This window comes from Ursus maritimus, unplaced genomic scaffold (genome assembly GCF_017311325.1).
Source record: "Ursus maritimus isolate PB19 unplaced genomic scaffold, ASM1731132v1 scaffold_27, whole genome shotgun sequence".
Classification (NCBI taxonomy): domain Eukaryota; kingdom Metazoa; phylum Chordata; class Mammalia; order Carnivora; family Ursidae; genus Ursus; species Ursus maritimus.
Window position 1 is genome coordinate 38,411,240 of NW_024425230.1, and position 18,088 is coordinate 38,429,327.

Genomic DNA, 18,088 nt, shown 5'->3' on the forward strand with positions numbered 1-18,088 from the left:
TGTGCTCTAAATCTTTTAAAAATAAATGAATAAATGGGGGCGCATGGGTAGTGCAGTCGTTAAGCGTCTGCCTTCGGCTCAGGGCGTGATCCCGGCGTTCTAGGATCGAGTCCCACATCGGGCTCCTCCACTGGGAGCCTGCTTCTTCCTCTCCCACTCCCCCTGCTTGTGTTCCCTCTCTTGCTGGCTATCTGTCAAATAAATAAATAAAATCTTTTTTAAAAAATGAATAAATGGATGGATGGATGGATGGATGGATGGAAGAATGAAGGAATGAAGTCGTAAACACTGCTTTCTCCTCAATAGGCAGAATCATAATGGTGCCCAGGCTGCCATTTCTCCTCTCTATTCTTACTTCCATTTCATTTGTGTCTAGTTACAAACTGTCTCAATTACCTGACAGTCTTCAAACTTACTAGAACAGAATAGGGATTCCTCTCTCTAGGATAAAGGATGCAGGTTCATCAAGAGTTGAGGGGGAAGGTTAGGAAACAAAACAGTCTCCACATTTCTTAAAATACCTATGTGCTCCTGAGTATTCTCTTAACCTTCAAATATTTTCATCCATACACAACGCAGGTGCTTCCCAAAATAGGGCTAGTACACAAATCAGGCGTTCCGGACATAACCGACTCTTGAGAACCCTCATGTATATACTTAAATGTATGATAAATTCTATCAGACTCGAACCACTCAGTTTTCACATTTTAAACATCTATAAATCAAAGATGACAGAAGTCAGAGAAGTGGTCATGTCTGTGGGGGTGGTAGTTAATGACTGAGAAGAAGCATGAGGGAATCCTGTGGGGCTGGAAACTGGATGGGCTCGAACTGGATGGTGGTTATATGACTGTACAAATACATAAAAATTGAGTTGTACACTTAATTTTAGTGAACTTAATGTACTTTATTACATGCACATTATACTTAAAAAAAAAAAAAAGTAAAGTAGTAAATACCTATGAACAAGAGAGCTGCATTACTGGATCATGTTCCTGGTCCTAAAGCAGCATTTTATGCAGTCATGGTAAAAGGGAATCAAGGCATCAATCTTCAGAGGCTAGGATATTTAGGGAGAATGGTAAGAAGGAAAAGAAAGAAAAAAAAAAGAAAGGAAGAAGCTAACTACTTAAGCATTATCCTATGTTTGACTATATTGGGAGGAGATCTGATTTACAAATCTGTGGAAGAACCTGAAAATATTAGTGATAGGGATGTAACAGCCAAAATAAACAAAGTAATTAATGATATTAAATCACGGAAAAAACAAAAACTGTACAAGAAAACATAATAGCAGTATACTTAATGGCTCAACAGTAAACAATATGTCCTTAACAAAATAATGAGTACTTATTTAACCAAAAATGTGACACAAATATACTAAGAGGATTTGTTAAGAAGAGGACAGTGGAAAGCATATCGTTATTTTGATACAGGAGTAAATCTAAGAAAAAGACTTAAGAAGTGTAAAGCTTTTGCCTATTGGGAGTAAGACTTGGTAGTGGGAAGGTATAAAAAGTGGATTACTGCTTTTCATTAAAAGCCATAATATTACTTGATTTGCAACATAAAGTTCATGGAAAGACAAAAAGAAAAAAGTCTATATATTAATTTGATAAAACACTTTTTTTTTTAAGATCTTATTTATTTGACAGAGAGAGAGACAGCCAGTGAGAGAGGGAACACAAGCAGGGGGAGTGGGAGAGGAAGAAGCAGGCTCCCAGCGGAGGAGCCTGATGTGGGGCTTGATCCCAGGACTCTAGGATCACGCCCTGAGCCGAAGGCAGACGCTTAACGACTGAGCCACCCAGGTGCCCCAATAAAACACGTTTTGAAATAATTATATAAAAAGGATATACTCCCCCAAACATCCCTGAATTCCCTTAACAGGTTATCATAAGGGGTGCCTGGGTGGCTCATTGGTTAAGTGTCTGCCTTCAGCTCAGGTCATGATCTCAGAGTCCTGGGATCAAGCCCCACACTGGGCTCCCTGCTCAGGGGGAGCCTGCTTCTCCCTCTCCCTCTGCTGCTCCCCCTTCTTGTGCTCTGACAAATAAATAAAATTGTAAAAAAAGGGGGGGGGCAATGTGAGAGACCTTTGTGGTGATAAAACTGCTTTGTATCTTGAGTGTGTTGGTAATAAAACTGCAGAGAACTATATAATATATAAACTCATAAATGGGTACAAGTAAAACTGAAGAAATCTGAACAAGATGGGTAGACTGTATCAATGTCAGTATCTGGTTGTGATACTGTACTATAGTTTTGCAAGATATGACTATTGGGGGGAACCTGGGTAAAGGGTACAAGGGATACCTCTGTATTATTCTTACAACTGCATGAGACTCTACAATTATCTCAAATTTAAGTTTTAAAAATCATTGAAACAAGAGCGCCTGGTAGCTCAGTTAAGCATCTGACTAGATTTTGGCTCAGGTCATGATCTCACGGTCGTGGGACAGACGCCACGTTGGGTTCTGTGCTCAGTGGGGAGTCGTCTTGAGATTCTCTTTCCTCCCTCTTCCTCTGCCTCTCCCAGAGTGGAACCCAACCAGGGTTTGAACTCACAACCCTGAGATCAAGACCTGAGCTGAGATCAAGAGTCGGACACTTAACCAAATGAGTCACCCCAGCTGCCCCAATAATACTCCGTTTTTAAAAGATGAATTTTTTTTGACAGTTCTTCATTAAAGCCTTTACCTCCTTTGGGCATCGGCTCTGGTATGTACTTCTTGGAGAACAGAACACACAAGTTATCACAAACATAAACAAACCTTGGTTTTGTGGAGAGATGTTTATTTTTATCTTTATTTAGTTCTGATTCTCTTCCTAAAGATGCTCACCATTTCCCTGGCAGCACACCAAGCTAATTTTTCTAGGAATAGGCTTACCAAGATTCCTAGTTTCTTTGGGGGCTACAAGGAATAGCTAGAAGTTACTCATGCTAAGAAAGTGGTTTGGACTTTTTACCTCTTTTAAAATGTAACACTTGTCCACATTGAAGCTCACCTATTTTTCATCTCCCCCCACCTCCAACAACCAAGATATTCCTGGAGTTTGTAATCTAAACAATTTGGGAACCTAACAACTGAAAGAGCTTAAGGTCATGGGAAAATCTGAATATGTCACTTCTGTAAAACATTTATTAAAAGGTCAAATAAGATGAGTGTTATCGTAGAAGAACTTATCAGGATGGTTCCTGGAGGTAATATTATGAGGAACCAGCACAGTACAATGCAAAAAAAACCAAAACAAAACAAGGGAAGAGGCAGAAAACCTCAATCCTACTTTACTCTCCCTTAGATGTGTAACAATTTCAGGCAAGTCACTGAACTTATTTGAGCCACAGCTGCTTTACCTGTAAAAAGGTGAGATAATTAATATACCATATACAGCGCAATACTGTCAGCAGAAACTGGGGCAGCCTCTTAACATTAAACTCATTGATATTCCTAAGCAGATGAAGATTTACTTGAAACAGAACAATAAAAAAAGACTATGAATAGCCTCTTAATAGTTGAAATCAGGTTTGTGTCTACCTTACAAAAGCTCGGTTTTCATAGTTTTTGAGTTTTAGAACTGTAGAAAAGGAACTATGGACCTATGAAATGCTTACTGTCAGAAAGTCAGTTTGCTAATGTACAACAAAACATTTTCTCCCATTCCATGAGCAAAGTTTTTAAATAGCCTTGGCCTGACTTTAACAAAAGTCTTTTCCAACTAAACAATGTCCACTGGTAACAACTCTGTCCACCCACAACTGTTAATGATTTGTCACATGTCACTTGTTACGTAAACTAACCTATCACCTTAGCCCCAGTAAGTTATATGAACAGTACCAAGTCAACTCAATCTTTAATTTGTATTTTATCGATTTTCCAATACAGTTTTTAGTCTCTCCACCTCCAGACCCTTCTTATGGACAGAATCACATCTGAAATCTACGCCAGTCCCTTAGTGTAGTGACCACGCCACCTACAATTTGAAGTAACAGATTTTCACTAAGGGATTCACAGTTTATCCTTGAATTCTTTCTAAAATCTTAGGTAGATGTACTTGATCTAATCAAGTGTATTGATGTGATCAAGAAAAACCTAGGCAGCTGGGAAAAAAATGTATTAGAAATACTAAATAAATGTTAACATTTCTGGGATAATTCCTGGGACTTCATATTTTTCTGTACTTTCTGTGTTTTGAAAAAGATTAATTCATGTTCTAGTCAGAAAAAAGAAAAGTTAAGCATCTATCATCATTTGACCTAGAAACTTTAATCTGCTTAGGAGGAGGGGAAAAACAGAAGTGGAAATTCTCTAATGTTTTCATTCCTGAATAGACCCTTCACACCATGATCAAGTAGTCTTACCAATTTTCTAGCTGCCTTTTCCATTTTCAACAATGCCCACTTAAAAAAATAAAAACAGGGGCGCCTGGGTGGTGCAGCGGTTAAGCGTCTGCCTTCGGCTCAGGGCGTGATCCTGGCGTTCTGGGATCGAGCCCCCCATGAGGCTCCTCTGCTATGAGCCTGCTTCTTCCTCTCCCACTCCCCCTGCTTGTGTTCCCTCTCTCGCTGGCTGTGTCTATCTCTGTCAAATAAATAAATAAAATCTTTGAAAAAAATAAAATAAAAACAAACAGGAAACTCTTACCAACAGCTGTGCAAAAGAGGCTTAACGAATTTCATCGTTTTTTTTCTTTCACCTAATGTCTAGGTGGCACTCACCCATCATCACTTTGTGGGCTTCTTTGGCCTCGAATGTAAATGCCTGTTTTTTAAAGATAGCTTTCTTCTCTCCACAGCCTCTAAGACTATGCCAAATAACCATCTGTTTTGTATAGTCCTTTTGATCCCTAGCTTTCTTTTAACACGGATTTCTAATACAATGATTTTTAAGCCTTTAAACTTGCAGTGGGTTATTTGCTTTCTAAAATCTTTCTTTCTACTTTTCCTAATGTACATACTTGATCATAGCTCCATTTCTTAAAACTGAATCCCCATGTGATAGAGCTTGTTCTTCCTCACCCTGAAGAATGCTGAGCTTAGTCAATATATGCTTACTATCTTTTGTCTGGTCGAGAATTAGATGAGATGATTTAATTAACTGGCCCGGTGAGATGCGTGCACAGAGTCCACCACAGGAGTGGTGCTTGGTACACCATGGCTAGTACAGTAATTCTTGAGGCTTCCCAGTTGGCTGGGAGGAAAAGAGCCAAGATATGATTATTAAATAGTGCTGACCTACAGAAACCTTTATCAAAAGTAAAATGCAGTTTCTTCCTTTGCTTTATAGGTTCTAAAACTGCCAACTGAAGAAGCAGTTTGTTTTACTCAAAACTGTATCTTCACATTTGTTCCCAATGAAGTATTTAACCATGTATAAACTGCATATTATTATTATTAGGCCTAATTTTGCAGCTTCTTTAATCTCCTTGAACAGTTTCAACTCAGTCATATTATTTTGATTAAGAATGTGACATTTTGGGGGGCGCCTGGGTGGCACAGCGGTTAAGCGCCTGCCTTCGGCTCAGGGCGTGATCCTGGCGTTCCGGGATCGAGCCCCACATGAGGCTCCTCCGCTATGAGCCTGCTTCTTCCTCTCCCACTCCCCCTGCTTGTGTTCCCTCTCTCACTGGCTGTCTCTATCTCTGTCAAATAAATAAATAAAATCTTAAAAAAAAAAAAAAAAAAAAAGAATGTGACATTTTGGGGCGCCTGAGTGGCTCAGTCGTTAGGCGTCTGCCTTCGGCTCAGGGCGTGATCCCGGCGTTATGGGATCGAGCCCCACATCAGGCTCCTCCGCTGGGAGCCTGCTTCTTCCTCTCCCACTCCCCCTGCTTGTGTTCCCTCTCTCGCTGGCTGTCTCTCTCTGTCAAATAAATAAATTAAAAAAAAAAAAAAAGAATGTGACATTTTTATTTAAGCAAGGATCTCAATCCTTATAAAAATGTAATACCTTGCTGTCTCTATCATTCCTATCAAGTGCATAGCCTAGCAGCACCACATTTTAACAATTAGTCTCCTTCCATCAAGTACCTGAGATATGAATTAAATTATCATTATTTTGCCTACCAAGAAAGGAGAAGGAAAAAAAATTATAAAAGGATGACAGAAATGGCACTAATCATGTTTATGTCAGTAACACTTTTAAATAAATCTAATGCTTCAGATCACATATTCAGGTAAAACATATTATATATCTGTTGCTCGAAGAAAATGTCACTTCACCGTTCTGTCACCTACCCCGAAGTGACCTTGTTAAAACTGAATTTCTTTCTTATATAAAGGCTCAAGAGAAAGAATATTGCCAAACACTGCCCTGCACTTCTCTCTCTGTCAGATAGTGTTATGGAACTCATCTGAAATCCACACTGCCAAGATTTCTAGCTCTGCTAGGACTGGAAGGGCCAACTAATACAAACCACAGAAACATTACTACTGAAAAAACAGTTTTCACTAGCAAACTAAGCTATATTAAGGCATTTTTACTAATAAAGCAATACACCTTGGTCAATTAAATGGAGATCCTTCCCAACCACTAAAGTAAAAAAACAACATACGCTTGAATTAACAGCTTCTGGCCTTAAAAGTTCACAATATCAGTAATGTATTATTTACCAGTTAAGCACATGTAGTGAGAACCCATGACTTCAAGTTTGATAAACAGCAAATTCAGAGAAAAGCCATGTGAAATCTGCTTAGAAGCCACCCTAACATTACGATCATCTGCTTAAATAAAACAAACTTTTCTTAGCATGGACCTGAGTTCATTAAGAACCTTTATTCTAGAATTGAAGACTTTTTTTTTTTATTTTGTTCTTAAGCAATCTCCACACCCAAGGTGAGGCTTGAACCCACCACCTGAGATCAATAGTCCCATGCTCCACGGACTGAGCCAGCCAGGTGCCCCTAAGAACCTTTATTATAAAATTATAGATCAGTAAGAGCACACTTTTATGGAATAGCAAGGTCTCCTTATGCACTGCAACTGCACAAGTTGATGTATAAGTAACCAAAAATAGGGTTCAGGTACCATGCACCTCAGCTACCTCAAATAGCATACAGTATAAGCAGCTGAGAGCTTGATGTCCACAAGCTGCATTCTACATAACTCAAGGACAGAAATAAGACATTCCATTTCTTGTATATTAGGTAGGAATTTTAGCTTCTAGCCGATTACCAAAGTGGCAGTCTGGTCTAAGGGATTTGTTTCCTTTTTTTTATTTTGACAGAGAGAGAGACAGCCAGCGAGAGAGGGAACACAAGCGGGGAGAGTGGGAGAGGAAGAAGCAGGCTCATAGCGGAGGAGCCTGATGCGGGTCTCGATCCCATAACGCCGGGATCACGCCCCGAGCCGAAGGCAGACGCTTAACCGCTGTACCACCCAGGCGCCCCGGGATTTCTGTTTCCTATCAGCTTCATGTAAGCAAAAAAGGAATGAGGTAACAGGAAAAATAATGAAGAAGTAGAAGGGTGAGGAAAGGGCAAGCAAGGAAATTATAAGAAAATTTATAATACACAAGTCAAAGAAGAGAGCATCCAGACATCATGAAATATCTTCATCCTCAGGCTAATGCATTAGCTATTGAGACTTCCAGAACACAGCTAGCTACGTGTTTAGAGGAAGTCAAAATACCACAAACCTGAAAATTTAATTTTTAAGCTGGGAGCAGAGTGCATACTCCTTGAAAGCTTATTTTTAAAGAGCTACCCCAAAGTTGCTGAGGCCTCACCACAAAGGTCATGATATTGGACTTTTCCCCTTGAGGCAGGAGATAACTCAGAGGCCTACCTCACCCTTTAAGACCCAGTCAGCAGAAGGGTAAATCCCACCCCTCAGGGAACTGGCTACAGGGCCTCCAGTTCTACCCCTGGTGTCTTCCAGACATGACCGACTGCAATTTTCACCATGATTAACTTCCAGGAATGCCAGCCAGAGGAGCAGCCAGGAGAAAAGTACATAAGGAGTAGCTGTTTCTTCCTCTATGTCAGCTGGACTCTTTGGAACAACTGCAGACACTGCCTCTTTCTCTCTGCTAGCAGAACAGCATTCAACAACCTCAGCAAAGTGCCTAACAACCAGTAACACCACCACCACACTTCTCAAATATGCCAACTCTTATTTTTTTAAAAGATTTATTTGAGAGACAGACAGACAGACATAGCAGGGGGAGAGGGGGAGAGGGAGAGAGAGAATCCTAAGCAGGCTCCACACTCAGCCCGAGAGCCCAACATGGGGCTCGATCTCACAACTCTGAGATCAGACCCGAACCAAAACCAGGAGTCGGATGCTTAACCTACTGCCCCAGCCAGGCACCCCTGACTTATTTAAAGCTGCAGCCCTCCCACCTCTCTCACCTATCCCTCTTCCACACTCCTAATCCCCCTTACTATGCTTTATTTTTCTCACATCATTTATCAGCTTCATAATAATGTATAATTATTCATTATGCTTATTACTATATCCTTCTGTTTAAAGATAAGATCCATGCGGTTGGGGGTTTTGGGGGGTTTTTTTGGTCTATTTTGTTCACTGATAGATTTTAAGCAGCTAGACCAGGACCTCACATACAACAGGAATCCGATATTTACAGAATGAAAGAAGTAAATAACAAAAACGAAAAAGACCTCCCAGAGGTCAACAATTCCCAGAGGGCCCCCTATATTCCTCTAATAGAACCAGTCTGGTTCCCATGTCTGACCTACATTGCCTCCACCTGCCATGTACTCCTCCTCCCCCTCCCCAAAGTCTTCCATCAGCTAGGATATATGGAACCACAGCACTGCTGCAGGCAGCAAAAGCAACAAACGCTTGTCCTTGAGTCTGAAGGATTTCTGAAAGCTTTCATAGTCTGCCTTGTTCCTAGGTTACTCAGTTTGGGATAAAATGTGAATGAAAGTTACCTTAGCATAAAAAGAGGCCTGAAAAAAAAATTACAAGAAGTTTCTGTTTTCAAAAATTAAATTCCAATTCAATTCAGCAAGCATTAATTAAGCATAAAGTTATATTCAAAGCACTGGGCTAGAAGCCATGAGGAACAAAGGAGACAGAGGTGTCTTAGGCAGTTCCGCACGAGGGAGGAAAAAAATAAATTCACAAATAATTACTTAAAGACAATTTGTGAGAAAGTGCTATAACAGCAGAGAGAGAGATACAGAGGAAGAGGAAATCAATTTTGGAGATAGACAGGTAAGGAAGAAAGGGTTGAAAGAAAGGCTTCCAGAAGGAGATGAAATTTTTTTCTAGGTTGCTGGAAGGGTCAGATTTGGAGTTGAATCCTTTGGAGCAGGGAGAGTCATTCCAACAGAAAAGAAAAGAAAAAAAAATAAGGCGTTGAGAATGAAAAATGTAGGGTAAGTTGAAGGAATGGCTGTAAAAAGAAAGAAAGAAATGAAATAGGGCTGAGGAAGGCCAAGGTTGGTCAGATTACAGAAGATGTTGAGTGCTGGCCTACGCAGGCAGTAAGTAGCCATTTAAGGTTTTTCAGCAAGAAGTGAAATGATAAGAATTTTATTTTTAAAAATCTACACTGAGGGGATGCCTGGCTGGCTTAGCTGGCAGAGCATGCAACTCCTGATCCTGGGGTTGTGAGTTCAAGCGCCACGTTGGATATAGAGATTACTGAAAAATAAAATCTTAAGGGGCACCTGGGTGGCTAAGTTTGTTAAGCGTTGACTCATGATTTTGTCTTAAATCATGATCTCGGATTGTGAGATTGAGCCCGGCGTCGAGCTCTGTGCTGGGTGTAGAGCCTTAGGATTCTCTACCTCTCCCTTTGCCCGCTTCCCCCACCCCATTCAAAGCACTAGAATGTGCTTGCTTTCGCTTTCTTAAAAAAATAAAATCTTAGAACAAAACAAAACAAAAAACAACTGGGGCACCTGGCTGGCTCAGTCAGGGGAGCAGGCAACTCTTGCTCTTGGAGTCATGAGTTCGAGCCCCAAGTTGGGTGTAGAGATTACTAAAAAAAAATTATTAAATAAAACTTAAAGGGGCACCTGGGTGGCTTACTCTGTTAAGCAACCAACTCGATCTCAGCTCAAGTCTTGATCTCAGGGTTCTGAGCTCAAGCCCTGTGTACAAAACAAAAAGATGAAACAACTACACTGGGGTTCCTTGTCATATACTCTTCTAGAACCAAATTCTTTGAGAGCACTTTAGTTCATGATCATACATTTATCAGTTGATTGTTGATCTCCCCAACTACATTTACAAGTCCTGAAAGGAGAGGACCACGTCTGGCCTGACACTTAAGTGCTCAATAACAATCAGTTAAGCAAATAAATAAAAATTATAATAATATTGGGGCACGTAGCTTGCTCAGTGGTAGAGCTTGTAACTCTTGATCTTGGGGTTGTGAGTTCAAGCCCCACATTGGGCATAGAGCTTACATTAAAAAATTATAATAACATTGCAGCAGTCTGTGGTAGGGAATACAGAAAGAGGCATTAACCATGAGGTTACTGCAATAATATACAGATGAAGGCCTGAACTAGGTCAGGTAAGAAAGCAACGCTAAATGGCAAGATATTTAGAATATTCTAATTTTAGTGAATGATTAGATAAGGTAGCAAGGAAGAAAAAGAACCAAATATGAATCCAAAGCTTTGTGCCATGGCAACTGGAAGAAGTGTAACGCTTAGGAGAGAAAAGGGTAGGCAGGTTTCAGAAATGATGGACTGGAGGTACACTCAAAAGCAGATGTCAAATAGAAAAAAATTTCCCTCTTCCTTGTACACCTTCCAGATTCACATATTCCAAAAGCTGCACAACTGCAATTTCTCTTCCATTCTAATTCCATTTCTAATACCATTCTTTAAGACTGCTCTAGAAAGATCACTTCCAGAACAAAGATAAATGTTGAGTTTCACACCAAATTTCAGAATTTGTAACTGAATTTATAAGGTACATTCTTGAACATCCACTTCTGCTCACATAAATGAAAGTTTATCCTAACAAAACCCAAGTGTCCACCTAGAAGTGTTGCTAGGAACATTGCTGGTAATATGCCAAAAGCCCACTAGCTGTACTTTGTACATGGAATAGAGCAGACACTGCTGCATTCCCCTACAAATACTGAACTACGGCCTAAGAAACTATAGATACAACATGCAATGCAGTACCAAGCACGCAACGTGGCCTAACTGCCAGGATCTGGATTTCATTCATGGTATGGTTTGATTTCCAAGGGCTGCATGGGCATCTACTCTGGCCACTTTCCAATGCAATACCCTATGTCGCCTGACACCTAAAAAACAGAACGAAACAAAAACCCATCTATGACAACTACTTATGTTTCTCATATAAATCTTTCTAAAATCTTATACTCAAGTAGAGCACTTTCCAAAATAACCTTTAGATCGCCCAAAAATTAGTAATATGCTGAAGACGGCTGGGAACAAAGCAAAGCACTCCCAGGACTTTTTGTGAGTCCAAAACAAACAATTAGTTCCATCCACCAAATTTTTCTACTACAGACGATGGATGTTTTAAATGCAAATTTAAAAACCATGAATGCTTCTTCCAATGTTCAAAGTAGATTAAACGTGATTTTTGCTACATTAAGAAAGAAAGAAAGAAAAGACTAAAAGACCATCATCTTAACACTCAATAAATACCTGCTATTGGAAGTCCCCCATCCAAGAGTTAACTAGGAAATGCTGATAAAAATCCTAATTTGGGGAATTAACATGGTTATGCAATTTTATTCCTTTAAACTGCTTGAAAGCGAAGATTTCTTAATATTATTGTCAATTCCAAGTTCCTACAATCACCTACCACCTTTCTATCCCTCATTCCCTTTACAGGGCATTTCAGGGATCCTCCCTGTTAGTCATATTTCACTAAATGTCATCAATTTGAAATTTTTGGCATTAAAAAATCACATAATTTTATTTTCCAAAGAAAACACAGTAGGCAATCATATTTAATCCCAAGAAGTTAATTCGAAGCAAGTTTTCTACTGATTGGTCAAAAGTACCCAACCCACTTCCAAGATCAGTCCCATTTGACTTGAAGATTTCAGATATGAGATTTAAAAATCTTAGATTGCTGACTTAACAGACAAAATTGCTTCTGGCAAATCTTTCGAGGTAGTTTCCTTCTCACAATCTGAGGTTCTTTTTCTACAGCTTTCGGATTCCCATTCCTATGGTTTGAGCAGACTAGAAAAAAATATGTTTGACGAGTTGGTGAACCTGCAGAATAAGGGTATAAAAGCCTCTAAAAGAAGATGGCCTAGTAAAAAATGCAGAGCATAAGCTTTGCAAACGTATCAAAGAGGAGTGAGGGTCAAGCCCCAGGGAACTAAGCCTGTACTCATTAGCCTTCCTGTATACTGACTATATTTGTGACACAGTAATAAAAAACTGCTGTTAACCAATTTGCCTGTTCTTCTATCACGATCTCAGTATCATAAAATTCTACAGCTAAATGGAACCTTAAGAGATGATCTTGTTTAATGTACTCATTTTACAAATAAGGAAAGTGAAAACAGTGGAGTGACTACCACAAGGTCACGTAGCTAGTTAGAAGCAAAATAGTGATGAGAACCAGGGTTTTATGATACCCTACTCTATGCTTTGAAAAGCTGTATTAGCAAAGAAAACATAACACTCTTAAATCAGACAATAACTTAACTGTAACTGTAAGCCACACAAAAATAAAATTCATCCACATAAGGAGAACAAAGGGTTAGAACAGGAAGTACCCCAAATTAAAAAGAAAGCAACAGCATTTCTGCATCCAATCCAGGGGTTTCTTAAGGGCAAAACCTCCCACGTATTTTTGCAATTTCGTAATTTTATTAATTACTACATGCCAGGATGGGTGTCCTGCATGCTCGTGAAATGTACCTCCTTAAGACAAGGTCACAATGACCTTAGTGGCAAAGGTCTGAAAAATGATAACTTTTGATATAGATAACAGATGGCACTAAAGGAACCCACAAATGTGGTGCCAACAATCAAAAAGGACTGAACTTGAAGGGGGCAGAGATATTGCTGGGAGCAAGTAATCATGAAAACGGTGTAAGAATAAAAATCCAAGAGAGCAAAGTTGGCCATACACTAATGACCAGAGAGCACAATAAAAAGAAGGCAGTTTCAGAGCTTGCCTGGCATCAGACAGCTCCTACCTGCAAAAGAAAGGAGGAAAAAATTCTCACAGAGACAAGAGAAAGATCGGAGGTTTGCTCCTGAGTGATGGACTAGATATGACCTAATAGGTATTTGCCATCTCTTATTTCTGGGACTCTGATCCAAGAACAAACAGCAAGAGGACCATGAAAAATCAGCCCTGTTGGATCTGGAGTTCTGCCTTGACAAGATATAAAGCTCATTCATAGATCTGACTGTGCTCATGAGACTGCAGTTCAACTCCTGCTGCTAGAGCAAGGGGAGGGGGAAGGAAGATAGAAAGGGGTGAGTGGGAAGGAGGTGGAAGATCTGGGTTGTGACTATAATAGCTACAGTAATTAGAGTGTTTCCAAGCTGCTGGAGAAGTCTTCAGAGCAAGGAACTAGGATGAGAGATGGGGGAGGGGAAAAAGCATGAGGAAGCAAACTACTGAAAATGCTAAGAAAGTATATGATGGTTTGTGAACAGTTTAAAACAAACAAACAACTGTGATGGCTTCATATGGGTAAAAAAAAAACAACTTTATATTCTCTCCTAGAAGTTAATACTACACGAATAACTGCTAGGCTCCCACTTAAAGATAGGTTATGAACTAGGTTTAAGCAAATTATTGCAAATGTCCCTGTCTTTGCAGCAGTCTACTGGACCCAGCCTTACACGGTTGCCTCCCTTTCCCCTAAATCAATCAGTCAATATATCTAAAGCTCTCTTCATATCCCTCTGCTCCGTATCCCTCTGACAAAAAGGTTAGAGCCTTGGAAAAGGGATTTCTGAACTCTAAACAGTTAATATCACTTATTTCCCTTCAATCAACTGTTAATTAGTACCCAGTGAATTCAATGAGAGAAAGGAGGGGCGGGGGTTCAACAGAAGCCCATAGCCTGTTGTGTTGACCTAACACAGAAAATGACTGGAAGGCCCTAAAAAATCAGAAAATAAACACCCAAGTTATTTGCTCATACATTTTGCTCTACAGCACGGCCTACTACAGTCGCACGAAGATGTGAAAGAAAAATAATATATTCACGGAAGATGATGATGGTAGCCTACAAGAAAAACCTGGGAATTAGCAAAAATCCTAAAAATAGAAAGTCCTCCTCCAAGTGGAAGTGCTATACTTGTTTTTAAGATAAATATGTAGTTGAGATATTTCCTTAACGTGATTTGGCTTGAGGTGATTTGATTCTAACAAGTGATGTTAATCTCAATGCCAGAGAAAAGAGTTATAAAGGTGCTGGGAGAAACTAAAAATGGAACAGGACATCTGAAGAGATGCAAATTACATACGGAGATTTACATTCATAAAATAAAAACACATGCAAATTTCTTGAGGGAGGCATGTCAGGTAGACCTACACAAAAAGTCAATTATATCCTTTGCATAAAACCTGCTGGGTATTCTCCCAGTGGGCTAAATCTTATACTGAAAGCAAAGAATTTTCTCCTTCCCATTTCCCCCTAATAAACAAGCACTAGAAAACTGAATTAGCACTATTTCCTTCCCATTCATAGGGCATAAAGCCAGAAATCACAGAAATACAATAGGGCCAGCTAGGACCATGTCTAAGGCATGTTACTCAGTATTCTAGAAGAAACACAGAGAAAGAAGAATCTCTTTTCTCTATTCCATTATCATCTCACTAACAAACCTGTATCAGGCATTAAGAAATGTGAAACAAAGAGCAATTTCACACATATGAACTGAACCTAAACCACAGAAGACCCAGTATTTTCTTGTCACTGTGGCATGTGATTCTTTAACCACCTGCTCAATAATCCCTCTTCAGCTGCACAGCTGCTGCCAATTCCACATGCCCAGCTAGGCAGGTGCTTTGGTGAATTACCTGTTCCCTAGTGAAAAGAGTCCTTCACTGACACTTAGTCGGCCCAGAACCTGCCAATCAGCATCACCGATCTTCATTTTGTCTGTCACAGCCAACTTTTATGAGAGCTATCTTGAAGGCATATTTAGCACACTGTGTGATTTTGTATTTTGTGGGGTTTTGTTCTTGTTGCTGTTGTTTTTTAAAGGAAACGGATTTTTAAAATCACAAGTAGAAGTGAAAATTCAGCTGCTGAAAAGAAAACTTGCCACACAACATAAGGCTGCCTTATCTCAGAGTGGCCCCATCTGTCTGGCAGTATTCCCATCCATGACTGGTTTTCCACAAGGAAAATAACAATTGCTCAGCTACCTTTGTAGCAGAAGAAAGTGGCAGTTGGAAAGTGCTATGGTACCAGGGAGGAAGGAGAGGGGAAGAACTTCTGGAGATCACACATCATCCCTGTACTTCTTAAGTCTCCATGGCTAAGCCCAGGCAGTAGTGTTCCGAGTCAGATAAATAAGGAGTGGCACTTCTACTCATCAGAGCAATCGCTAAACCCCTCAACAAATTATCCTGTTCCAGTCGTTTAGTTGGTATATGCTAATTGCAACATAATTACTACCAGGAGCCAAAATTATGCTCCTATATCCTCACACAAAATAAGCACTCATCTGCCCAGCTAACTAAACCTCTCACAAGGAAACATTTTCTACCAAGAAAACCAAAGTGCTCTCTGAAAGATGGTCACAATCAGAAGACTCACAGGACTTTGGGCAAGGGCCCAACTCTGAAACCACTAAATCTAATCAGCGCAAACATAATAGGAGGCTTCTGCCTTCACTGTCAACTGACAGGATTCAGAATGAATGCCCACAACCCAATAGCAAAATGCTTTGGCCTCAGTTTAGCTGAGGCTTCACTCAGAGACCTTGGACAGGTAAGCTGGAAATAGTCTCAAGACAGACAACACTTCCAGTAAGACTTTAAGACAGTTTTGTCATCAAGAACAACATGTTCCCTCCCAACAAAGCCCAATACCTAAGTGGCAAGTCATGATTTTAAGAAACTCATTGAAATAATGGGATGAGGGAGGCAACAGTCAGACTCAGCATCTCAGAAAAAGACCTCTACCAAAACCAAAGGCTAAAGCTCCTATTCAACAATACCCTATAGCTATGGTTGGCTATTGTGTACACAGTGCTTTGTGTGCAATTGCCCTCTCACAATGAGTCTGATTTCTAATCTCTTCTTTACAAAGTTTTCTTTAATATACTAAATGGAAACCTCATTTCTAATCCCAAATAATTTTTTACCCAACTAATAGTACCTAAATACTATCTGGACACTTCTATGAGGTATTTACAAGGATAGGGTTTCTTCTAGCTTGTTCTCATCCTTCTCTCATTAATAACCCCCAAGACCTCAAATGATTTTTATGTTCATCACTTTGACAAATTTCTCCCTAATACAAAGGTAGAGATGGCCTTCCTGCACAATGAGCAAGTCATCTCTTTTCATCAGAATTAAAGATTAAAAGGAAAGTTGTTTTGTTTCCATAGCCCTTGCCCAGATAGGCAAATTCTGTGGCTTTTTTGTTGTGCAATTATTACTGACCAGGAAGTCACCATTAAAAAGGTACTGGGTCCTTGACTCCCTATCTTAACCCTGCAAAGGTTTTTAGTGGTATTCTTAAACAAGCAAAAAATCATTGTTGATTGTCCCATCTCTATAAAAAGAATTAAAAACGATGGCTCAAACAAGAGTGGAAACCTCCCCTTGGAGTCTTCTTCCTTAAAGGTCTAACACAAACCTCGGGATTGAGTCTCCCAGACACGATTCCTCCACAACTTAGTACAGGCTAGCCAAAGAGGCAGGCACAACATGGCTGGCATCCCCTATTCTTCTGAAAAATGTGTGCCAATGAGCTCTGCATTGTTCCTCACTCAAAAAGAAGAGCCTTTCTGTCTGGCCTCCTCCAATGGCAAGCCCCAGTCTGGAAAAGGAAGAAAATGGCACTGAGGAGCCTGGGAGATGGAGCATATCCAAAGCTCTCAGACAAGACTTGAACCTATGACCTTCACTGTGTACACAATAGGCGGGTGAGAGGGACCGGTTTATCTCTGCAGCAGCAGTTCTCAGCCCTGGGGTAGCACTCCCGATAAAATGACACAGACTATTGTGTGTGGCAGCAGAACAGTCATCTCCTCACAACAGCCTAAACCAGCACTCCCTCCCCCAAGACAAAGCAGCAGGGGTGAAATTAACTCAAGGCTGCAGAGCAAAGCCTAGTACAGAAAAGAGAGGCCTGTGGGGGATTGGGGACTCTCCTCAACCCCTGGGGCTCTGGACACATGGCTGAAAACAGACAGGCTTTCTCCCCCATCTTTCCCACTCTCATTTAGGTAGGAAGCTGTTTCTTAGAGAATTTAATCATCTGTGATTTGTTCAGAAATATTCCCCCTGAAGGGCTCTGATCTCTCCACCCTGTGTGAGCCTAATTCCTAGAAGCTGAAATGACTGTTTGCTGCTGCCTGTTTCACAAACACACATTAATTGGTCAGATGTGTCTCCTCCTCCTCAACCCCAGAGGGAGGAAGGAGAATCTGAGCAAAGCAGAGATGATCCAACCGTAATTACACATAAAGGGAAAAGAGGGCAGCATGGGTTTTTCCAAACAGGACAGGGTCACAAATCCTCCCGGGGGTAGGAAGGCAGTTAAGGGCCAGGCCCAGGGATCCCTCCATCTTGAAGAAAAGGACAGGAGTAAATGTGACCCGAAGACTGGAAGGAGCACACACCCACAACCTACTTACTGCACACTCCCGGGCACCTTGCTGCCCCCCCCCTCAGGGCCGCGCACACGTCCTGCTCCCAACCCTTCGCTCTGAAGCCCCCTAACTCCCTGACTAGCCCCAGCCGCCCTAGGCCCCCTCGAGATACCCAGACTCGCCACTGAAACTCTCTGGCCTGTCCCCACAACCTGGCCAGACCCTAATCCTCTCTTGGGCACCCCTACCCTGGGGCTGAACCGGCCCCGGCCACGCTTTGAACTTCACCCCGCGCCCCGCGACGCCCCCTCCCCCACCCACGCAACGACCCCTCCTCCCCCCCCAAACACACCTTCCCCTCGC

At 40.9% G+C, this 18,088-nt stretch overlaps 1 protein-coding gene across 8 annotated transcripts in view; it reads right to left on the reverse strand.

Moving 5' to 3' along the window:
- ZNF609 (zinc finger protein 609) overlaps positions 1-18,088 on the reverse strand; it is a 258,912-nt gene that overhangs the window by 240,593 nt on the left and 231 nt on the right. The window lies entirely within an intron of this gene.